Consider the following 25,274-nt stretch of genomic DNA (forward strand, 5'->3'; position numbering starts at 1 on the left):
CGAAGGTGGAGAACAAGGGTGGAACCAGGGCGCGACACGTTTTTATTAATGCCTTTTCGTACACCCTCGTCGAGAACGGCACGTGACGCGGCCAAGGAAAAAGTTAACGAACTCCTGGACGCGTCGCGACGAAGGAACCTGCCTGATAAATAGCGCAGGATGATGGGAAAACGGCTGCTAGGACGCGGAACAACCGACGGACAAGCGTCGGCTGAACGTCGATGATGTATGGGACAGATAACTTCGAGGGGCGACTAGGTAATTCGTTCGTAAGTCACGAGTTCGATAAGGGTTATTTATCGATCTCCCGACTTTTTCCTTCTTTCATCGAACACCAGAAAAACTCTGCTCGATTCGAGGAAATTTGCAGATTATTCCGAAAACTTTACAGCAACAGATGAACTCAAATTCCATCCTTAATCTATTTTCGATGTTTCGTTTTATTTGCAAAAAAAATGAAAAAATGTTCGCACGAAAGTCCCGAGGCTTATACATTTTTCATCCCGCGTCATTACGGCTGCGGAATAAAGGTAGAAAATTCACGGTGAATTCGCGATTCTTCAATGGCCGGGCACGATTGGAGCGTTAAGGAGTTCCATGGGGGAAGAAACGACGAGCTATCGCGGGCTGGTTGTCTGCCACGGTTACCATGGCTCGAGAACCATGGTCGGGGGAACGTTATTATGATACATCGCCAGCGTGAATTCAGCTCTTGAGGTTTTTTGCTCGTCGCCCGGACGGAAATTGCGGGGGATTTAGTTTTTCGTGGTGCCGGTAAATTTAGATTTATCGCCGGTACACCGCCGCGAACATGGACGCGCGGAACGTTTACGCTTGTTTACAAACCATCCCTGTTCTTTTGTTGTTCGAGCCTCCCCCGCCTGGTGTACTTTAATTATTTCCTTCTGACGCGAATTATTAGCGGTCCAGGGACAAACGTAACACCTTTCCTTACGTTATTCGCTTTTTACTTTATTAAATTCAAAAAATCATTACAACCTTCTGAATATAATTGCATCGAAATCGCAGTAAATTATGCAGCAGTTCGGACCTGTCGATATAGCGTGACGTTTACGGAGAGAATACAGCGAGCATTTATCGAATGGTAATTGTGGCTATTTTGAAGGAATATTTTGGGCTAACCAAGTCAGCCAAAGGTACTCGGGATTAATTAGGGACGGCTGAAAATACAAAACGCATCGAGAATGTCAATTGCCTGGGAGGTAACGTGGTAAGGTGGTAAACCTGATCGATTGATTCGCCTACCAGGAGTGCCTGTGGTACCTGTGGTACCAGCGGAGAGTGCCTTAATTAATCCTGGAGAAGGGAGATATAGTATCCTGTGGTATCGGGCCTGGTCTCCAATAGATGAGATTTCTATTTCCGAGATGGCTCGCTAGGCCGCAGCATGACATACTAAAACAGTGCACGTGATGGATTTCGCCGCAATCGGTTCGAGAACGTTTTTAGATAAAAGTAACGGACAACGTTGCGGTACGTCAAACGCCAGCTCGTTTAAGACCTATAAGTATCGAAAGGGCAAACCGAACTGTATAAATTCCTTGCACTTACCGGTAGTGGGAGTTATAAAATTGTTGCAGAGAGTAAAAGAAGAAAACGATCGAAAGGTGGATAGAAATAAATGTCGAGGGAAACGAACACTCTGGATTAATTATAAAATACAAATTCGACGATGTATTCCCACAAATTGGTAAACGTTTCGCATCAACCATTCGAAAAAAGATACCGAAAGCAATTAGTATTCGATCAGAAGCGAGTAGGGCGGCGGTAAATTCCGCGGCCGATGATTTATCACGTTCGCCAGGCGCCTCTTTGCATTTACATCCCTCGATTTTAAATCACCTTCTCGTCACACGAAACAGCAGGGAAAAGGACGACGGAACGACGCGAATATATTTTCAATTATACCCAGTCGTATCGGCACCAAGAAATTTCTTCCTCTCTCTTTCTCTTTCCCTCTTCGGTTCGCCACGAAATCGACCCCCCACCATATCGCCGGCAACGGTATTTCCTCTCTCGTTTTCCCTCGTTCCTATCCAGCCGTAGACGGCATCGCCGATCCCAGGGCACTTTTGACATTCAAATAACGCCAACTTAATATGCACGATGCCGCTCGGAGCCAATCGAATTGCGGAGTGCTCGTTTCCCCGAGTCAAGGTCTCTCCGTTAAGAATCTCAGTCTCTTGTCTGCTCGCCTCGCGTTCCCACCCCCTTTCGACTTTACCATCTAGCCCAGGGTTCGCTTCCCAGGTACAGATTTACGTATTCCACTCTTGGAAGTCGAGACGAGAGAAGCACGGGTTTACTCGAAAGTCCTCTCCCTGAGACGATGTCCTTCGGCTCGTTACCTTCCCTCCAATCCGCCGGATGCTTATGAAGTTTGCATCACAATCGTTTCTACGCTTTGGTGGCGCGCAAATGAATCACCATCGTGGATTACTTTTTTACAACTCGACCGTCGTCCTCGTTGAAAACCGGCTTAACGCGACGCGACCACGTTGCGACCCTCTCTTCGCTCCGAGGTCGATGAACCCTTTTACTTCTGATCAACGCGATTGCTACTGCAAATACATTTTTTGGAACATCTATCTCTTATACTCTGTGGAAATCGAGACTCATTATTATAAAATACTAAGCATCTTATTATGCTTCATAATCTAGTAGATTGTAATGAAGGATTAAATGTGAACAAAAAAAATATTTAAATCGAACGTTGTCCAGAATCCTCAACTATTCTTTGCAAGCACGATATTCTTATACATGTATATTTAAACGGTCCGATTGTGAGTGTAACATGACATTCCCTAGATTCTCACATTTCTAATTAACACGATATTCTTTCAGCACCGTTTGCTACACGTTCAAGAGAGAATCCTCTGTTTCGCCTGGTTTCATAACAGTGAATAAAAGCTAGGAACAAGAGACTGGTTACACTTCCGCTACGCTTTTCCCTCATTAAGCTTTGCCGTGAAAGCGACGATATCGACAGTGGCTGATTTGATCATCGAGAGGGTGAGTTTGAAATTTGTTCACCAGTCAACTGGAAATGGTCCTCCTCGTCGACGACTACGACGACGACGAAGTCGGTGATAGAGACTCCATCGGCAAATCGTGCGGCAAATCTGCCCTTTAATCTCGACCCTTCCTGCATAAAGGGTTAAAAATGACTGTCGTTACCCCGATGGCCAACCCTCTCGTCCTGGGACCCCTTTCGCGTGAAGCCGTGCGAACGCGCGTGTGTCTAGCTACGCAAATTCATGTATACGCACGCACACGTATCGATCACAATGGCGGCGCAATGTAACCGAGTAATAAAATGGGCCAGAGCGATGTACGAAATTTCATCTTTCGAGCCGCGGAGAAATTATCGAGTCGAACGAGTCCGTAGAAATTACGAGCGAATGGCAATTTGCAATTCCACGGCGAATTTGCTCGTGATGCGATTCGCGAATGAGCGATGGATGGTTCGATCCTCCGAGGAGAAGCGAACAAGTTTGTTCTTTTTTAGAACTCTTTGTAAGCGAAATTTTGTTCGGGGAATTTTCAGGTGAAATATTCCGGCGTGAATGAAACGGGACAAGAAGCGGGCACCGTCTTTGGAAAATGGCCGAAAAATTTGAATATCTTCCATAAAAAATGAAGGGACCTTCATAAAGTATGATTTAAAGTCACGAGTATTTTCGAACGGACGTAATACCTTGTACTTAAATGTGGAGGAGAAAAGTTGAGCTCGTATTCTTCGTTTAATCCCTCCCTCTCGTATTTTACTGTTTCACGATTCTAGAATAATGTTATAATACTGTGCCACGTCTCGATCAAGGTATCAAATAAATTGCGTTCCCAATAAATTTTCGAAACGAGTTTGAACAGCACGCGACGCAGCCTTTAATTAGAGTGCAAAAATGAATCACTTGCGTTGGACGCGCATCGCGCAAACGACGAAATTGAAAAGTTCGATTGATGGAAATTAAAAATGGCACGAAAGTTTTGCGTAGAATTCGACAAAGCCGGTGGAAACGTGACACTCGAACGCGCATTGACGGCAAGTGCACTTTCCTGTAGCATTATCAGAGATCAAAGGATCGATTAAAAAGGCTCGAAACGCTTTGAAATTTTCCTCGGTAAAATTTTGGCTTCGCGTGTCGCTTGTGTTTCCATCAGACAATTAGTACACACCGATGTTACAGAGAAATTTCATTTTCGACCCGAATAATATCGCGAATTCCACTCGGTAACTCAATAAATATAAAAGCTATCGAAAATTTATTTTTACAATTGATTATTCGACGAAAGTGGACGGAAAACGCGATGTTGAACACCTCGTTTGAAATAGAAAAAAAAAAAGATTTCCACGCGAATGAAACGTTTACGCGAAAGACGTAAAGGTGTACAAATGGAGCGAACGTTTTCAGGTGCTCGATAGAGCTCGCACTCCACAGCAAGCAAACCGTATTTACCCGTCGTATAGAGCAATCCATCATCGACTTGAAAACAAACGTAAAACTTCGTCGCTAACGCTAAAGCTTTTCGACAGATGCGTCGCGTATGAATCGAGGGTTTATCATCGATTTGTCGCGAATCCATTGAACACTGATCGCACCTGTCGAACATGCTCGACATCCTAAATCTCTCGTCCATTGGTTTACTATGCAATGAAATATGAAAACATATTTAAGCCCACAATGTCCATAGAAAGTCAGAATTTCCAATAATTGATGGAACACGAGCAAACGCGAATTTATAAAAACGAATATTTGCTAAACAGCTTTCTGCTACTAACGTCGTATTCCCAAGGTTTTATAAAATCTCCGTACGTGGACTCTAACAGCCCCCATGAAAACAAAAGGTTTCATGATGTATCAAAAGTTCCACAGACTTATGTCTCTCGAAATTATGTGACGTTATGATTCATTACCATTGCTATACTTTTTATTATATGAAAAAATGTTTAAAATATAACTGGCGAGTAAAAGAGACTTTGGCAATATAAAACCCAAGTGATCATCATGGATAACGAATTTCAGTAAAAAATCAGCAGGATCCTCAGTCGACGACAGCTTCCAAAAACTAGAGAAACGTTGACGGGTGTCCACGTACACGGTGTTTCAAAGAGAACGTGTGGAAAAGGGGTGACATAAAAAATGTCGAACAATGCGGTAGCATTAGAGCGGGCAAGGCTCGCAGACGGTCGTGAAAGAGGCTCGGCCCCGGTTTTTATCGCGTCGGTCGTTTGCTCGCAAATTGGAGGCGTGCGCGAGCGTGTCCTGATGAGAGGAAAGTGTCGACACGGCCGCTAATTCCTTTATGAGATGCAATAATCGTTCGCAGCGTACGGCAGTGCGCGGCGCAGCGAGAAACAACGGCTCGCGGAACGACGCGAAGCGGAGCGCTCGTTAATTAAATTAAAAAACATTGTAGCCGCGTTATGCCCGCACGCTTGCCCGGACGGCGAACAGATACGGAAGCGGAAAAAGCAGACAGAGAGACGGAGAAACGCGTGGCAGTATGTGCAAAGGGAATTGATAGAGAGAGTCGCAAAGGGACGGTAGAGAGAACAAAGAAAGCGAGAGAGGGCCAGACGGAGGAGACGAATGAGAAACTCGAGTAGCACGAAAGAACGAGATACCTTTTCACAATTAATTCGACGAGGGTGGATCGAAAGGACCAAGGGGAGGGAGACGAAGTGGCAGCGAGCATCGAGTCGTTGCAATATCCGTAATGGAAATTAATGAGATTATTGGAGCCGCTTCGATGGAGAAAAAAGTGAGCGTACACCCCGCGCTGTAAGCACAAACGAAACGCGGATACCGGGGATTAATGCTGCTCGTCGAATTTCTTAATTTCGAGGGAGCGATCAAACGAGCGCGTCTGGTGACGAGAAGACGATTGATATTAATTAGCCGGCACGCTCGTTTCGGAACGTCGAGCAAATGAAACTGCGAGAAATTGAAATTGAAGGATCGTCGACGCGAAATTGGAAATTGCGGGATAGAAGGTCGGGAAGCAAAATTCGAAAAGAGATTTCGTGGAATCCAATTTCGACCTTCGACGGTACTGTCACGATTCGGAGTCGCTGCGAGAAGATATTGCGAGAAAAGTATACGGGATAAAGGATTCGAAGTTTCGGTTATAGTTCTGAATCACCGGGAGAACCTTGGCACGAGTCGAGGATAGAACGTCTGGCGATACAAGGCGTCGAGATACAACGGCATTCTTCGGTCCGGATTATAAAGAGTAGAATTCCGAGTACTCTACTCGGTTAGCAAGAAGCTTCAAGTTTAGACCGACGATCCAACGCGAGCAAATTCGCTGCCATGGTCGGCGGCGATAAATCGCGCGGATGCATGGCGCTAGCGCGAATAAATAAAATGATACGCCGGACGACGACGGTAATATTTTCGCGCGTTAGCTCGACTGGCCGCGCGCGAATTCAATTTATCGGCGGCTGTTCTTGAAACGACGCTCGTGAAATAATTCCCTTGAGCGTACGAAAATATTAGCGCGCTTTGTGCGTTAACCCATGGCTCGGTTGACTTCCGGCTTGACGCTAAAATAAATAATCGATCGATCGGAGCGAATTATATGAGGTGATCATTAATGGGCGTGCAATAGCACGTTGCCTGGCGGTCACGTACGAGTTTCATTGTTTACGAAGCACAATCGTCCCACGGCATTAATTAATGCGCCGATGGCACATACACGCGATTAGCATTATTAATGCACGATACCAGTGCACGCCGACCAATAAACGATTGTCTAGCTCGTAATGCAGGATTCCCGGTTTTGCGCAATATAAACTTTATTGTCGCGCGTTATGTCCACCGGCCCGTGCACGGGCCTCCGTTTCTCGAACCCCTCTCCTGTCCGTCCACCACGAAAATTTGTCAATTTATGCGCATAACGCGCTCGCGATTACGTTTCTTCCTCGCGCGGGAAGCTTCATTAATCGATCGAACGCTCCACGTTATCCGGTGCCGATGTTGAACACGACCTACTGCTTCATAAAGCTCTCGAAACTTACCGATGCTACCGGCCGACCCTTTGATACGTAAATAGCGGAGATATTATTGGGCCAGCGCGCGATAAATCGAGCCCGCGTTTTGTCGTATCGCTGCTCGACCCGCTGCTGGATTTACGCAACGACCTCTCGTTAATTCGCGTGATTTGTGGAGTTAATATTTAATCGCGCGCCACAGATTTGTGCGAAGGTACGATCGGTGGATCATTGCAAGCAGCGGAAATGTTTGGAAACCGTTCGAATTCTGGCTGAGAAGAATCTACCTTGCACACAGAATTTTACTCTTCCACTCCATATCATCGATGATTAGTGTTCCAAATATTTCGTAACCTTCAATCACGGACACCGAAACGAAGAGGCAATGTATAGCGCAACGAAAATCATCGGTGATCGAGATTGAAAATATTCGGTGATACGGCTCTCTCGTTATTTCACGGCGATTCTGTAGTGTTTGTGGAGTAGGTTACAAGAGCGTTTAAACTTGGAGCTCGCTGGCGAACGCACACAACCGGAGATCGACGTAAAGTGCTTTCCAATGGGTCGTCGCGTGCAACTGAAATCGACGCGAGTACGCTCAGCCAAGTAATTCGTGTTCATCGGCGTCAGCCAACGAATACTTGTCCGTGTTGCGCGACAAATCAGATTAGCATCCTCGTCTAATGCTTTTCAGCGCGAGATACACGTTCGTCCGGACTCGATTCAATTGGAATGTAATCGTCCAACGACCGACAGATTCTCGTCGCCTATTTGTGTCGCTTATGACGAATGCCTGATACACTTGTCGATCTTGATTACCGTTAACTCTACTACAACCGCGATTCACGATTTTAGATTGAAATTTAATACCATACCAATCGCTCTAGCGTTGTATTTCAAACGCGGTCACAAGGAACAATTCTGACTATTTTTGAAATTTGAAAAAGTAGAACAAGAGGACACGTATCCTGAATACAAATTCAACAGAAAAAGAGAGAAAAGTAGAGGTACAGAATCGTGATGGTAGAAATCACTGAAATGGTAAAACTCGGTTTACACGATCCTATCAGAGAGCGACTTGATTCGTATAACTAGGTTTATTCGAGTCCGGCCATTTCACCCTACGGACCGATTACTGGTATCTGCGATAAATCACGCCTCGAGGAACACCTAGAAGCGGAGAAAAATTTCCGAGTCCTTTCGAAAGTCCGTGGAGTGTACAAATACTACTTGTTCGCCGAAATCCCTGCGGAACACGATGTCGTTAAGAGGGTGTAACATCGTAGCAAAACGACTGCTTCCGGGTGGCCACATTCGACGGTAATTGAACGATTCAATTTCCAGCGTCACCGTTCTGGCTTGATTCGCGCGGCTCGTTCAATCGAGGCAATCAACGAAACGACTCTTAAAGATCGCAAAGTATTGGCTAAGAACATCGACCACTCCTCTTCCCTAATTCCTTTCCCTCGTTTGCCAATATTATTCAACCGTTCAAATTACCGCCGCGTTTCCAACAGTTCCGTTGGCGCTCGCATAAAAATTTAACATTCCACTGGAATAACGAGGGCATTTAATCGTTGTCGTTAAAAATGTAAAAAACGTCGTTACCGATACGTCGAACACCGTTCTTAAGTTATTTTCGCGCGACGTTTAACTTTAACGAACGATCTTCATGCAACATTTCTTTGGGGACAAATGTCAGAGTAGGCCCGGTAAGAAAGCACGAGCCAGCAGAATAAAAGGGTCAAGGGAATAAATATCGCTCCAACAAACGGGCCGTGAAATTTCCGCCGTATTTTCGCGCGATAAGCGGGGCAAGGAAGGGAGAAGACGTTCGAGAGCACGTTATCCTCGCACGCCTTTAAATTTCGGCCCGTCTTATCATCGCAGTCGCACGCACCGCGTCCAACCACCATTTGTCAACCCCTAAGCGGCGAGAGTTATGCGAGAAAACGCGGCCTGCGTTCGCCAACCCGACGCAGTCGCCACGCGTAAATAAGACTTTGCACGCGAAAATGCGGGCATCGCGACGCGGCCAAGCCGGTCTGATCCCCGTGCAAACATAAGGCGTCGTAGCCGTTCTTTACCCCGACAGAATATACTCGACACGCACCAGCAGATATAGAGGCTGCCTGTTCTCTACCTGCGAAATTTGCGACCTGGATTAATTTTTTATGTACGCAGTTCGAAAAATTAGTCGATGTACACATGTCATTACGAATACTCGAATCTTGTAAAAATTTCTAGTAGCTAATATGTCGCATCAAAAAGATTTAGCAAGGTTGAAACACAGATATACGATTTTTTATTTGAATAGCCTGAATTTAGCTTTGTAGGGTAAAGCGAGACGTCGGACGGTCGTGACAATTTTGAAAAATTGTACAAAGCAATTAGTTTTCCCGAAACGTGGAACTTGGTTTTTCTAAATCAAACAATACACGGTCTCCAGGCAATCATTTTTATAAAAGCATATTTGCCGACGCCATCGCAAACTGTGGCACGGTATCATCAAATATTTTCCGTTGTACAGTTCCACGTTTTCAGCGCGACAGTTACGAGTGTTCCTCGCTTTTCACGGCACGAGATTAATACACTCGCGAAACGAGCGAGGAACGTGCCCTTAATATACCGTGTACGTGACGTTATTCTTTTCCCGAGTGCAGCCTGGACTTCATTTTCCTCGTTTGAACTTTTTGGTCTGTCGTTCGTTCGTTCCTGCTCAAGATTAAGTCATAGAGAGGAAGAACGTTCCCGTTCTTCGAGCATTCTCGTTCTACGAGCACGTTTTCCAAATTAACCCACGCGTCGCGTGCAATTAACCGAGTCTCCGGTTGTCTCTTGTTCGCGATTACGCGAGCCGGATAATTCCACGGCTAACGAATTGCGATTCCCTAATTGCCGAGTTTCGCAGCCGTCGAACGCATTAATTTCCGTGAATATCAAAAATCTCTCTCGGTGCAAATCGTTCGTTTAAATAACGACAAACTGTAAACCGCGCGAAAATTACGGCGCAACGATTTCGAGGAAACTCAATAAAGACGTTGCAAACCCCAAAACTCATTTCGAAGAGGGAAGAACGCGCAAACGATAGTAGGGAGGTCACTTTCATAAAGCAGCAAGTCGACTTTCTCGACCATAAAACTCAACACCTCTTTGTGCCTCTGCGAACGCGTCGAAGATGAGACCGGAAGGGGGAGCGAAAAAGCAGCTATGAGAACAGCAAAGAAACGAGCCGACGGAAGAGGAGAAAAGATGCCGATGGAGGATCCGCAAACACTCTACGCAAAGGGTCAACCCTATAGGCTTTCACGTACGGCCAACAACCCTCCGTAGTCGATTGATTATTTAAGTTCCTTCTCACCTTATACACACCCGAGACCAGAGCTTCTCAAACTGCATGATCGCTGAATTAACCATGATGCTTGTTTCAAGATTTAACACCTTACACGATCATCCAATAATCTTCATTAATTCAACGTGTCATATTGTCGTATCGAGTGTTGAAATTATTCTTGAGAAACATAGTAAGTGTAGAAGCTAAATGCAACGATCAACCATTAATCTGAAGTTGAAAGTTCACCGCAATTGCTCATCGATTTTTGGTAAACTGTACACTTTAAAATGAAAGAGGAGAATACTTGATGTTACGATAGGTATCCGTCTTTATTTAATGTCGGAGACATTCTCTGACTTCAAAGCCAGGAAGTGCAATTTCAACCTTTGGTTACGCATCGTAGCAAGCAACCTTTGAGAAACTCTGTCCAAGGTTTTCTCAGCTTCCGTTTCCTCTCTGACCCTTTCTCTTGGCTCCCTCTTGACCCGTAATCCTTTCTTCTCGCCGGCAACTTCTCGTATATTTGTAAATTCACCTCTGTGCCGTGCTCGAACGGGATAGAACGAAGGACTCTCGAAAATCGAAGAGGACCGTGCGATCGAGTCGTCCAGAATCGTCCTTGTGGTCGTTGCAATTTCACTTCCGACGAATCGCAACCCTTCCCTCGTTCCCTCTTTCTGTCAGGACTCGTATAATGGTACGAAAGTTTACGCCGGGCACGTGCTTCCTTGAATTAAAGACCGCCTTTCCGCCAACACGCTATCGTATACAGCCTTCGTCGTATTCTATTTCTCCCGTAGTGTGAAAAGTTTAACGCGAAAATCGATGCACAGGAGCAATGGTCCTACAAAATTTACGGCCAACCACGAGTTCTGTTTACAGTTATTCTTTCATGTTCAAGGAACTTTTATTCAAGAATTTGATATCCTAATACCTTCCTAAAGTTTTACGGGCCGAAAACGTTCGAAATATTTTCGAAAACGATAGTTCTTCCAAAGTCGTGCAACTTCCCTAATTCCCGAAATCTCAATCTCCTTTATCTAATTCTTGTCCGACATTCCTTTACTCGTGACCATCGCGTCAAAGGAAGCAGAAAAATTTGATCTATTCCAGCCTTTATCCCAAAGCGGGTCTCGAAATTCCATATCGAAGTTCGATCGAGCAATATTCGTGACCGGATCATGCATCTCCGTGACCCAGATCCACAAAGGTTCGACAAACATCACCGGGACTTTCAATTTTCCTTCCCAATCTCGCGTGGCCGAGCAGCACTGCGGTCGCGGAAACGATTTAACTGCTCGAACAAGGGAAATCCGATTGTATCTCGATGGCATCTCGATTCCCGGTCGATTATACTCCGAGCACACACCTTCTGCGAGCCGTGGATGTATTCGTCGCATATCGGCCGACTCGCGAGCAACGACATCAGAATTGCAAGGAGACAGAGGGGTCGGTGGCAAAGGGTGAAAGAGGATCACCCAGGCTGCAAGACAAGGAGACGATGGACGCATACATCCGCCTCAAATTGATTGGAATTGTTCCCTGGCTGATATCTCGTTCCTGCTAGTTCGTGGCAGCTCCAGATAGACGTATAGTGCACCTTGCACCTTGCACCAGATGAGAGGGACAAGCTTGTTCGGATTGTACGTTGGCTTAGGTTAGTCTAACTTGCGCTACACTGCCTCTCAAAAGTTACTACTTAATCGAGTTGAGACATACTCTTGTTTTTTTTATATTTGTTAATAATTCACTAATGTCTGCTTCTACTTCTACTCTTCATGAAAGAGGTATATTTCAATTTTGAAATACATGATGTTAAAGTGGTTGTACAATTTTTGGAAGTAGTAGAGGTTGTACAATTTTTCTACAGTTTAAATGCAGAGGAGCGAAGCTCGTTACGATTATCTACCATATGTGTGCTACACGAGATAACCTCGTACTTGAAATTCAACAACAATAACGTTACCTCTTATTCCCAGTAACAATGTACCTTAAAGAAAAGGTAGAATTTAAAGATGAAAGCAAGAATTTGACGATCATTTAGGTCGTGTATGTTCCGAGAGCATTTCCCGTGTTTGGAGAGACAGACAGGCGGGGGCAAAGGACGAAGGAAGTAGAAGGGCGAGCCAGGACTAAAGGGTGGTTCTTCCGTGGAATTAATTTCGAAGCTTCCAGCGAGTACGGCACTTAGCCTGTGCGCTTATCGTGTCGGGCGACGCGAGGAGGACGCATTAGGTCTACCGGTGGCAGCCGCGGAAAGTATGAAGCGTAACCGCTAAGTGCGCTGATACGCGGTCGGGAATTAACTGAAATGCTTCCCCGAATGTGTCTGTTTCCCGACAGCGGCGCAGGGCTTACGCTTGTTTCAGCTCGCGTTTTACGTATTCCGGCCACGCGCGCCGGATTTAACGCGGACGTACACGCGGATATCGTTATGAAAAAGATAGACGGTCGACGTGGGAAGCTGCCACGGGATTGGAGGAACGAGACTTCGACGAGAACCACCGCTTCATGATGGAAAGACGATGTGAATTATAATGTAATAACGGAGAGAGGGTTGGTTAGTTTTACTACCGTACCGTCACTCCTGAAATGGAGGCTTCCGGTGGCTTGATCGCACGGGTCGATTAGGATCTTGATTTCAGACCGAGATGTTAGGTGATAGTTCTGATCGCTAGACTGTATTCGTGCATTTGTGATGTATTGTCTGAAAGTAATCTATTGAGTCAGGTAGATTATATTTTTTAGACTTCTGTGTATCATAACGATGTACACTGAAAAATTATACACAGTCTGTACAACATCAAGTATACTATTTATGCCTCTTTCATTTTTTATTGTGTTTTTTCTATTGCATTTTTTACGTCACCTACTGTCCAGAGACCAACGTAGCGTTAAAGGGAGTAGTTTAGGTACCCAGATAAACATCGGAAAGGGTTCCAATTTAAAATGAAACAAGCAATCCGAATCGTTTCCGGTAGGTTCGAGTAAATACCGCGCAAACAGATCGTCAACTACCAGAAAAGCCACTTAGCCTCTCGATCGTTGTTCGAAATGATAAAAATTCAACGAACGTAATTCCTCGTGCTGCAACGAATCGATTGAACACAGAGTCGCAATCCATTCGCGGTGTCCCGGATCGTATGAAAGTCGAAATGGTTTTGCATTCCGGTCGATTCGATGACGCTGGGTCCTTGTCAAAGTCCCGAACGCAATATTACATTCAAGGGAACGATGCATATTCACGAGCCAACCGGTCCGATATTTCTAACCGTTCGATCCGCTAGCCGATTCTATTCACCGCTCGCAGCCAACTATCGTATTAGTTAATACGTTTTAACGAGCTTTGCATAAGACTAATCGGTGTTTAACGAATGAACCTCGTGCTTCGTTATAATTCCATTACTATCGATCGACGTTTAAATTTCCCTATTTCATGTATGTCGACATTCCATGATTTGTAATAAATTTTTTTTATGAAATCGTATCATACAACATGTTCCATTAATTTATAAACTTTGGGAGAAAATTGAAGTCAGTCTACCAACTTGACTCGCTAGGCACAAAAGATCATGAACTCGATTGCAATAAAAGTACCAGAGTCGTTAAAAATTCTGCGGTTTGCATAGACAAATGAAAAGGTCGTAGAAGGATCGGATATCCGAAGGACATCCGACGTCACAAATCGAAGGAACACGGTTCGGTTCGAGGATCGCCGGGTACGTAATAAAGCATTATTTATGACCGGTCGCTTCGGCCGCAACTATAAAAACTTCCGCATAAAGTTGTAGTTTACAGTCTGCTAAATGTAGCGCCATGAAATGCCGCTACCGCGCCTAACGTTTTATGGCGTGCAACGACCATGCAGGCTGCGAAACAACCTGCCAGAGATTAGGAAAAAGATTGCCAACCAGCCAGGCGCTACGTCGCTATCGAAGCCCGATACTTTTACCACTGCTTTCGCTTGACGTTTTACGACGAACCCTGATACATATATACCGTGTACGCCAGAAACTCTGGCTAGCAATTGCCGTGGACGATGGCCGATTGTCGAAATCGATGACCGTGTCCCACGAAATGACGACATGCTCGGAATTGTTGGCATAAACGTGCAGGAACGTGGACCTTTGCTACCCGGATCGTTCGACGAGACAAGCGCAGATTCGTGTCGTTTTGCAGTGGTTCAAGGACGACATTTCGCATACTTTGACAGTTTAACTGTACGATATGTCGCAGAAGAAACCGAAATATTTGGATGGCTATCAAGTTGCAAGGAATTGAAATATTACGGATATCTGTTTTGTATCGAGCACGTGTACGGATGAATTGGTGAAACGCTTACAAATCACCGATTCCGAGTCATCGTTGATGGAACATCGCGCTCTGCTGAGCGTACAACTGCGATCTATGAGCGTGATAATTCGAGCTTTACCTTCGATCACCACGGGCAATAATTATTGCAACAGCGAGGCGAAGTTTCACGAATCTGCACGGAGATTGGCATTACATTAAATTAGTTTAAGATGGAATATCTGTCTACCGAGCGTGCTAAATTCTATGCTCGAAAGATCGATACCATTTAACGAAAAAAAACCTTACCAGAATAAAAGTACAACATAGGCTATTAACTTTGCTCTTCGCAACTCGTTACAAGATCGGATAATAGTATAATTAATCGAACAAAGATAGAAAGTAAAATGTTCCATTAACGTAGAACAGTGCAGGATATTTTAAAGAAATATCGAGACAACGATAATTCGTTGTTCACGATGCAATTTCAATTTCTCACAGTTCCGTCGTGATGTACGGTTAAGATATTTAAATGGAGGCTTCCCCAACGAAAATTTCGATTCGCAAATGCATCGTTACGTTCATTTTATCTTCGCGTTTATTCGACAAATAGTGGAATTTCATTGCGAACAGCTTCCCCGGAGCGACAAGAATGTAATTGCTCTTGTCGACGCGTTCCAACGTAACCGAACATCGTAAATCCGAATTTCCGCTTATACCATTCGCAAATGGTTCGTTAACCGAGGCCATCAAAGAAATAAAAAATCTGCTGAATCCGATTTCACGTTTAAATATATTTAACTCTTCGAGTTTCATTTTTTTAAGGGTAGAAAAGGTTATACAATTTTTTTTACTTGTTTTAAACTTGTAACATCATCTCTACTATAAACTCATTCAAGGTTTGTATAAAAAACAGTGGTGCATGCACTCGTGATCTGATGAATACATATAAAAGCAAGCTAAACCTCAAATATCTCTGAAAAGGTCATACATAAAAGCAATTCACGAATCCGAAAATAATCCTACAAAAGCGTCGTAGACACCATTAGCAAATTGTCAAACGTTTCACTCTAAACAACACGAAATCGGACTACGAGATCGTTTAATAGAATTTCCGCTCTCCGGAACGTTAATTAACCCGATACGCGCGGTGATAATTAAACGCATCGCGCGCACGGAGCAAAAAAAGCAATAAACGACGGACGAATCCGTTTTCGCGAATCAATAGCGAGTTTCGCTTCCCGTTTACCGTCGTTAGTCCGAATATTAAAAATCCACCGGTTTCGTTGTCATCTACTCTCCATTATACTCGGTGGGATCGACTAATTACATTATCGTTCACGTTATTACACCGCTCGAACTCGATTGCTCGATCGTATCATTCTCTTCTGTTCCTCAAAACCCACAGATTCTAAGATTCGGGGATCATCGAATCACGAAGCTGAAGGAATTGGTTTTGTTGTATTTATGTTGGTCAATATAAAGTTTGATAACCCCACTATTTATTTGTCAAGTGCGTCAGCCAGAACTAATTACAGCTACAATATTAATACAGACAAAAAAATGTGAAATATTAAGTCAATATGTTATTATACAATCGTTGACTATGTAAATTATAACTGGACTTGAACTTCAAATTGAAGCGTACTAAAAATTCGAGTAAAATCGATCACGGCCGAAGTACGAGTGCGACACGAGTCTGATTCATCAAAATAGTGCAAGAGGATAATATATCAAACTTGATGATACACTTTCAGAAGTAGTCTTAAAGATGATTAGTGCAGAGTCTGTTAAAATCTATTAGGCAGTTAAGTCATCGCTTAGAGTTCTGGTACACCCTGCATCGTCCCTGACACGTTCGTGTCCCAAGCCTATCCGTTTCACAGGATCCTCGTCCTGGGATCGCCCCTGTCTCCCTCGACCTATCACTTTGCGTCGACCCGGCGGTCACTCGAACGCAGAAACGGGATACACGAGCTGAATGCGACCTTCCATCGTTTCATAATAGCCTCTATTCATTCTCTGATACAGCGTCTCGATATAACGGGCCAGTTGTCAATAGCCCTTACATATTATATCGCGTGCGAGCCAAGCCGAGCGTGTTCCTCGTCGAACCACCGCCTAATCTGGCTAATGCTCGATAACCTTCGCTCGCAATGCAAACTGACTCCTGTCGCTTAAACTTCTCCCCTTTCTCGCCGGTAGAATTCCATCGTCTATTGTTCTCCTGCAACCTTCGCGGGACTAAAGTTTTTCACAGCTGTTTCCATCTTGCGACGAACTTAATCGCACTGAAACGTGCAGATTTCGTTGGTCCGATTACTGCAGCTTAATTTCCACCTTTATGCGAAAGAACGATCCTCTTGGACGATAAGCGAGGCTACACGGGATCTGAGGACACCGTTATAAATCTTCGCAGCAAACTGAGAGGAACTTTGAGTATCTCGGAAGGAAGAGAAAGGGGAGCACCGAGAAATCGGCTAAGAGTAATTAGAATTGCCTAAGCGGACACGTTATACGAGACGGCTCGAAGACGTCGCGTCGCTCGAACATATTTCCGGCGCTGCGAGATTTCTGGACACGAGACTTCCATATCGTTAACGCTCGGAACGAGGGAGTATAACGTTGATTAGCGTATAACGACCATGTTCAGAAACTTGAGATACAGTAGAGGTTCCCGCACTTAATTTTCGCGAACGGTCACGTAACACCGGTTTACGTTAAAATACAGATCGGACCGGGCAAATCCGAGAATTACCAAATTCCCGAAATTCCGAGGATCGCGGGTTAACCTATTATCGTGCCTTACTTAAACTCGTTAGGTAGCCTGTATAGAGACGTTCACGGCGCATGCACCGCGCCACGAAAACCACTTTCCAATCGGTTTCCAGGATGTAATTACGAGCACGTTGTGGCCATGGTGGTGAAATTTGACAGGTAGTAAATATACGGAGTTGATCCCTGATGGTAATAGCGGCGAGAGGAGCATCGACTCGCCTGATTGAATTCTCCGTTGTCCGCTAGCATCCCTCGTCGACGGGCCAACCCCTCGTTCACCCCCGACGATGCCGTCGTCGCTACCGTTCTTCGGGACAAAAAAAACACGCAGCCCCGCCTGGATATGAAATCCTGTATTTGGGGCAGAACGAAGCCGGCCAATGAAAATCCGGCTTCAGGGCTTCTTCGAAAAGGAAACAAAAAGTCCCTCGACTGCTCCCATAGACCAATTGTAACCAGGGACGACCGGGGCGAGATACACGGCCTAATAAAGTTGCTACGTAGTTTGGCTTCGTGTACACGCACGCACTTTTATATTCGCGTATGAGGCTGTATGCGTGTATGTACACTTTCCTTCAAAAATATTGGCCTACTGTTAACGCGCCTACTGCTGAAGATCTTTGCAAATCTTCTTGACAAATTTACTGTATTTCTGTTATTTAAAATTTTGAACATTTAACGTATGGCTATGTTTCGTTATTAATGTGAGTATGCGTAGATGGATAAATAGAAGAGTTTCTATATGAGTCACACTCAAAATTATCTCATATGAGTCCATATGAGCTGCACCCAAATGTACTTCTACGATTTACAAAATGATTCAAGATGATTGAAGTGATACCACAATAACGCTATGCAGAAGATGCATATGGAGAATAGTTTTGAACGACCCTGTATACATATAAGGTATAAATAAAGCGTTGCGTCCATCGCCTTAGGGCCACCGCAGATTCCTCGAAGGATAAAAGGGCAAGATCTGCGTAGAGAGGAGGGTGGCGATATTGTCGCGAGATACGAATAGGGTCTTCTTCCCTCTTCTCCTTTCCACTATCCCTGACTTTTCTTATCCAGTCGGCGACGAGCGTTGGGAGGTGGAAAGGGGGGAAAGTTGTCACAGTCCACGAGCGAAATACAAATACGTTTGGTGGTCCACGAGTCGGGATCGAGGAACGTCGTTAAGGAACTTCCGTCAGGAAATGGGCTTCGTGTTGCCAGTAAACAATTGAACGTTTAGTTGTCGCTCGTAGAAGCATTCCTTTGTACACGGCGCAGCCTTGTAGCTCGAACAAAGCGGATTCAAAAGACGAACTCGGAAAGTCGTGGTAAAAAGAATGAAATAACGGAATGGATATATGTTGACGCGAGTGAATCGAGGCCACTGCTGATGAATTCGTTACTAAAACGGAGCGTCGACAATGAGGGGTTAACGAGCTGACCGGTCAGTGTATCAAAGCTACCGGAAAGGTCGGTTAACTTTTTTAATCAAACGGTAAATCGAGTGCTCCCCAACGAATTTGCAACTCGAGCAACGTCATTACATGGCTGGATGTCTGTACGCGACCAATGAAACGTTAATGAAAAAAGCACAAAATGTACGTTAACGCGGTAAACGCCCGGTAAATCGAAAATATGTATAAAACGCGTAAGGTGACATTGGATGGTCAATTACAGAGTTTAACGATAAATCCATCGTGTTCATTTCGACTACAAACGGAATTCAATTAAACGGCAATGAAAGGTACAGTTTACCAGCAACATCTCGAACCTCCCCTTGGCCGCCTCTTACGGGGAACATTTTCCGAAAGCCATAGAGGCGCTTGGTCGCGGGACCGTTTGATGCCAGATGCTGCCGTGGATATTGGATAAAAGTTCCTCGGTTCGCGGAGAAAATAATTTCACGAGGCCGGCCAGGGCTGCACCCTCCTTACGTTTCGCACTTTCTTCCTCGGCCCCTCAGGAACACCCTTTTCCTCGCTGTTACGTCGAGAAAGAAACTTACAGTCGCCTCGCTCCTTCGGATTTTCTCGACTTGTCGTGTTTCTCTGTAGACAAAACGGCCGACGACGCCACCTGGCACTTAACATATATGGAAAAGTCCCGCTACGCAGCGGCGAAACTTTGCCAACCTCTTCTTTCTCGACCCGATTAAAAGGTGCTAGCTCCAAATCGAGTATTTTTTTACGTTAAAGGCTGTAATCGCGACGGTCGAAAACGCGTTCCCAAGTAACAATTTACGGTAGAAAGTTTGAAGCGAGACGAGCGTCGTGTTGTCTCGCGATAGCGAGCTATATAAATTTAAACGGTTTGGAGGGCGCCGTTGCGTAGGTTACGTTAGAAGCATAATTAATACTCGGTGTTAGGCACGTAGCAGGCAAGGCACTTCTATTGGCACCGCTACACCATTAGTACCCGCATTGGGGGATGGTTACCGTCTCCACCCCCTCTCGGAACTACTTCGACCGTGCTCCGAGCGTGAACGTCGAAGTTACGCTTGCCCGGCGCCGTATTCACCGTGTAAATACGACGTTAGGATCCTACGTTATGACTTTCGAGTTCCGAAAATTAAGCGGAGAATCGAGACTGCGAAACTAGTTCTGGGACCGCGGGACCATGGTTTCGGGAGTGGCTGATGTTGCGGATATTAAGAGCTGATCAAACGGTGCCCCAGTTGCGACCACGTTTCCTAGCCGCTGCGCTCTCTTCGACCGTAAGCACCACGACGAAATGTGATTTTATTGTTACGCTGGCTCCAAGGACTTCTCGAGCACCCTCGACACTTGTAATTGTAGCCTAACTCGCAAGCATTACAGGGACAACGGTCAAGGAGAATCGAATACAGAAACTTTCCTCGTTGCTTTACAACTTGATTAATAATATTACGAAACTGGAGGCGAAAGATCATTATTAACTCGTTAGCGGACTTTACGTGCTAAGTACGCCTTGCTCCGACCCACGCATGGCACGCGTTAACTCGTGCAAATGAAAAACATTGTACTCTTCGTCCTCGAAAGAAATGAGGAGTTCGATTATCCTACCGGATAATCACGAGGAAACTACGATTCCAAAAGCCAACTACTTTCAACACGCTCTATTCGAAACTCCGCGTCGCTATTTACTCGACACAATCGTCTTCTCATTGATAAACCCACCAGCAATCTATCCAACGGACGAAAGAACGACAGAGATCGAGCCGGTTGTAGGAAACCGACAAAGACAAACAGAGGAAGCATAGAAATAAATAGGAACAGAGTTACGTGTCCTCTGTTGGGAAATCGTCCAAACGTGAAATACAAGAGATGGGTACCATAGGTGCAAGTCCGTGGAAGCTTCTCAATAAGCCAACCACCTTGTGCACTCTTCTCTCGTCGGCATTTAATTAATTTCACCCGCGTTAAAAGCGAAAGGGAGTTCGGCGCGAAATCGATGGATTTCGGTGTCAGGATTGTACCAGCCTCGAGCAAATGATTCTCGAATATCGCTCATTTCGTGCTTGTTTATTTAATTGTTTCTGCTGTCCTTGCACCTTTTTCTCGCTCGAGAAATTACCTGTTCGTTCATATATACAATTATTTTTGAAGTTTGTTTAGTTGCCATTGCAGTTACTATGGGACATACTTTAGTTTAGGAACAGTATAGGAAGTCTTCTAATATTTTTTCGTTCAGAAAGTTTTGAAGAGAGATGTTAATTTTATAGCTTGAAAATTTTTGGGTATAAAAAAAATTTGTAATCGTAAGGTATTCGTAAGGTCACAAATTTCGAAATCTCCATATTTTCAAGTTGCTAAATTCCCAAGTTTGCACATTCCCAGTTTTCGTGTTCAGTCCACATTCCCCAAATGCCGCAGTGAGCACATTCTCAAATTCCCCGATCCATCAATTCCGAAACTTCGAAATTCTCAAATTGCAGAATTTCCCAAACTCAGAGGTTTCGGAGGAAGCCAGATCTGTTCCCGAGCAAACCCGAGCTACAATTCAGCAATGAAAAAGTGAAAAAAGAAATCCACGAAGCCCGAACGATTTACTACCCATCGTCGAAGTTGTACGAGTGTGTAGGAGGTTTAAAAAACTTCTCTCGCGTGGTATTCTAAAAGAGCATAAATAAGCTCGCCCTAAACCTTCAGCCGCGAACAATGTCGGGCAAAAACTGGAGCGGACGAGAGAATGGTTTGTCCCCCGTGAACGACGAGTTGATTTTTCGAGCGACGAAACAAACGGCGTCGCCATGAATCACGCGGAATCGCTGTAAGATTACAGTCGCGCCGCCTTAAACGCGATCATAAAACGCTCGACGAGAATAAACGGTGTCGCGGGTGAACGTCGGTGAAAAGCCAGACGCGACTACTGTGTCTGACTATCGGTTCTGACGCTACTGACTCGCAAACGATGACGTTCGGGCGATTTTCGCACCGTCTCCGGTGTAACGGATCGACTCGGCGGGCCTGCGTTACGTTCGAATTAGGCCATTGTTACGCGATCCGGCACGGGGAATTAATTAATACCCGAGTCATCGATGACGGGACCGTTCGATTATTGGCTAATGGCGTCCCTCCATTATTCGACGCGCGACCACCTAGACCAGAGAGAACTCGTAAACTCGACCGGCGATGTGCTGACTCGCGTTTGCGGCCGTCGTCGTTAACGATGTGCAGCGATTCGATAAATGTTTACGCGCGTTTCAAACTGCCGTTCTATAGTCGACGACGCTTTGAAAGGACTGCTGAAATTGCGGAGAATCGCCGATCGCGGTTCCACGATTGTCCCGCGGCGGATTTGTTTGAAATTCGGTTTGAAACGTGCCCAGCATCGGTCGATGATACGGTTATTGTGCGTAACCGTGCGACACGGTTCTACTAATGATACTGCGGTCGCGCGGTGAAAAGCTGCGCTCAAAATTGAGCCGAAGTAAGCGATCAATTTGGCTGATCGATCGTTATTAACGGTTAAACATGTACACGCTTATACGACTAAGGACCATGTAACTGTTAATCGGAAGAGTGTATTTAATTTCCGAGAAAGTGCATCCTGATTTATTGAGACTCGTTCATTGAACCGTGTACATTTCTCACTTATTGTATTTACATATAGTGATGATACAGATGAGACACAAATATTTCATCTCATGGACTTTTATCTCTGACAATATCCATATGAATAATAGACTTCTCTGCCTATAAATAATAGTATATTATTATTCATAGTTCATCCTTTCGCAATCATCCTACAGCAACACATTCCAGCAAACAAAATTCAACATTGTCGAAAGAAAATTCAGAATGTTTGCGTTAAATATTATGAATGAAGTATGACCGTAATCGAGAACTCTTTATTGTAGCACGTTGTACACTTAAGTTGTTAATTTAGGTACTCCCTGTTTCTTTGTGATGGAATCTATTGTGAAGCCCTCGGAACTTATCGCTAGAACGACCAGGACATCGTTAATTAAGGAAAAGGATGAAAAGAATTCGCCAGAAGATCGCGCGAAAAGTATACCCGTGTAATTCTTAGATAAGGTAGCGTGTACAGAGTTGTTCATTAATCAAGCCGAAGATAAAGAGGCTAGCATCAAACTGTATATCCGGCGTGAACAATGACAAAAGAATTTAATTTCATCGTCCATGATAAAAAGGAAGCGACCGTCCGTGGCGTTATTTACTCGGCACGGACGGAAATGGCGTGGCAAGTAGCGATACATTATCCTTAAACGCGGCGAATTTGTTTTTTCGTGGACCCTGGAATCTATTTCTCCCGGCGTCGCGACGATTTCTCTGGCAAATGTACAACCACGATAACGTCCCGGGAAAATTATGTCAAATTTCCCGCGTTATAGAGTAATGGCCGCTGCTTAAAATGGCCCCGTTTAATGGGCTGCATTACCGATTCTAACTCGATTAATTAAACAATTTCCTCTGAGCTTCTAAAACGGTGATTATTTCGCAGCCAATGTTGCGGTCAAATATCGATATGATCGCGTTAAATCATAAAAGTCTGTTGATGCTTAATCGAGCCTCGATGCAGTTGCTTTAATAACCGAGTATTTCCTCGTAAATGGCCTCGCATAAATTTCCTCTCGCTACTCCGTGAACAAGCAAAATTCCATTTTAGTTCGAGTGGTCTGACGATACCTCTTTTTTTCTAGCAAGCAGACGAACAGACGGAAACATTCTTCTTCGTTTCGGATCATCGACAGACACGAATGTTGGAGACACGCCGTTGTCGATGGCAGATCCACTCTCTTCCGTCGTGCAGAGTCCTCCCCGTGATTTTCAAGAGGAAATCGGTTTCATCGGATGCAGATTTAATGCCGTGCACGACGGAAAACTGATAGGTACCCATTGAATATTGGGCTTATACCGATAGACGATACTTTATACGGCGTTATTGAAATATCGTCACGAGGAGAATTATTACCACTCGCGTGCCGTGTCTATGTATCTTCCTCTCGTTCTTTTTATCGCGTTAATGTAAAACGTCCCGCGAATGCACGAATACGTACAGTGACCGCAAAAAAGGGACAGGATTGTGAATTGTACGTGTCGTTACATTCGAGCTTCCGCTCGAGAGAGTAGGATTTGTTACTGCCATCCACCGTGTTACTTTCTTCTCCCTCTTTTTCTACACAATTTCAATGAGACCGGAGATTTCAGAAATTATACCAACAAAAATTTCCGGAAGGCGAGTAATAGCCGTTCTTAATACGCGTCAATAATCCGGTAAATCTACCATTTTGATTCGAGGTAGAATAAAATCGAGATCGTTGTAAGTTCGTGTAATTATAATAAATCTTTGGAAAAGTACCCGAAAAGGATCGAAACAAACGTTCGTAATTTACTCGAAGTTTTTTTCCTCGATGCAGCTATATCCTGTGGATTTAGTGGCCATAAACTGTACCCTCCGAAAATTTTCTACGCCTGTATTTCACTCGTGCTATAATTCGAATAAAGACTCGATCGTTAACAAAAACAGGAAATTATAGAAAATGAATGTTTTCGAGGCAAAGCGCAATCGCTCGGCCGCTGGAGAACGGTATCCAAATGGGATTCATTATTTTCAGAAAACTTCGAATCTGGCGTCGTTTACACGGTAGACTGGTTCGATCGGATATTCGATGAAAATCAACAAACCAATTTACTCGGTATGCCCGAACGACCTTTTCGGCTGATCAATCTGTTCCGGACACTCGAATTGGCCGTTCGCATGAATTAATTCACGCACGCGGAAAGTATTTCCTGCATTTTATTGTCGCGTTCGCGATCGTCTCTGTCTGGGACACGGTTGTTTCGGCGTTTTCCGTCGCGCGGAATAATATGTGTATAAATTTTGATCGAATCGACGAAGACACGACAGCGGAGCAAAGCGAAACTCGCGGCCGAACGGAACAGGTGGAATCTTTTAAAAATCGAAACGTAACAACTTTATCCTCCGTTCGCGGCGCACAATCAACCTGTGATTGGCCTTTTGTCGGTCGATTCGAGCTTTCAACGTGATTTCATCGTGGCCGTGATTCAATTTCACGCACCTGAATACTAGACGAAGATTAATTAAATGATTGTCGCTCGTACGGACACCGAGCAGAAGTCAATGACTCCGTTGCTGGAAAGAAAACATTCGTTCTACAGCGTCCGGCTTAGGATAAGAATTAAACTAGTGTAAAACGTTTATGGAAATAGATGCAATTTCTCCGACACCGAGGTACACCTTGTCAAAGGTCAAACCCGAGAGAATTCGCACGAAAGTGTTAACAGACAGTCTAAAGCGGTCACCCTTTCGAAATGCGCTCCTCTGTAACTCTATTATTATCTTACACGTTATGTTTCGTATATTCTATCGTACAAGTCCTTCCTATAAAATTTGCATATT

At 44.7% G+C, this 25,274-nt stretch overlaps 1 long non-coding RNA gene across 1 annotated transcript; it reads left to right on the forward strand.

Moving 5' to 3' along the window:
• Positions 1-2,869: 2,869 nt before the first annotated feature.
• Positions 2,870-24,232, forward strand: LOC143264168 (uncharacterized). The gene is made up of 2 exons (XR_013037699.1): positions 2,870-3,033; positions 23,554-24,232. It is a non-coding gene; the product is annotated as an uncharacterized LOC143264168 (long non-coding RNA).
• Positions 24,233-25,274: the final 1,042 nt, after the last annotated feature.

The sequence above is a fragment of the Megachile rotundata genome, chromosome 3 (assembly GCF_050947335.1).
Source record: "Megachile rotundata isolate GNS110a chromosome 3, iyMegRotu1, whole genome shotgun sequence".
Classification (NCBI taxonomy): domain Eukaryota; kingdom Metazoa; phylum Arthropoda; class Insecta; order Hymenoptera; family Megachilidae; genus Megachile; species Megachile rotundata.